The 532-nt window shown below is 40.8% G+C and overlaps 1 long non-coding RNA gene across 1 annotated transcript in view; it reads left to right on the forward strand.

Moving 5' to 3' along the window:
- Positions 1–277, forward strand: part of LOC102483859 (uncharacterized) — a 2352-nt gene extending 2075 nt beyond the window's left edge. The window contains exon 3 of the long non-coding RNA XR_336413.1: positions 43–277. This is a non-coding gene — a long non-coding RNA (uncharacterized LOC102483859). The remainder of the gene's footprint in view (positions 1–42) is intronic.
- The last annotated feature ends 255 nt before the right edge of the window (positions 278–532 follow it).

Consider the following 532-nt stretch of genomic DNA (forward strand, 5'->3'; position numbering starts at 1 on the left):
GATGGCTCCCAAAAAGCGCTTTCCTTTTTTTTTTTTTTTTAGCTACTCCACAGTGCCCCTGATGCCTCTCTCTTTGGAAAGCATCTGAAATGAGGACTCCTGTCACAAAGCCAGCCCTCCCTGGTCAGCCTGGGTCCCAATCAGACGTCCCTCTGGGGAGGGAGAAAGAAGGAAAGAGGCGACACGGAGGTGGCATCTCTGCTTGGGCCTGGTCAAGGCGCGGGGCTTCCGGAATCCCAGCCCACATGGGCGTCCAACTGGATTCTCAGGTGTCACTCTTTGTACAGCTAGTTTACGTGGCCACCCTAGTGAGCTGCTCTTATTTTCTCTAATATTTTTAGTTGATTTTCATATGGACAATTATTATCAACACCTAATGATGTCTTTGCCTCTGTTTTCTCATTTTTTAAAAAAAATTGTTTATTTTATTTTATTTTATTATGTTATTTATTTATTTTTTAAATAATTATTTTATTTAACTTTATTTACTTTTTTTTTTTGAGAGGTTTTTGCTATAGGGCATGTGTGCTCG

Source organism: Tupaia chinensis, unplaced genomic scaffold, assembly GCF_000334495.1.
Source record: "Tupaia chinensis unplaced genomic scaffold, TupChi_1.0 Scaffold138425_1, whole genome shotgun sequence".
Taxonomy (NCBI): domain Eukaryota; kingdom Metazoa; phylum Chordata; class Mammalia; order Scandentia; family Tupaiidae; genus Tupaia; species Tupaia belangeri.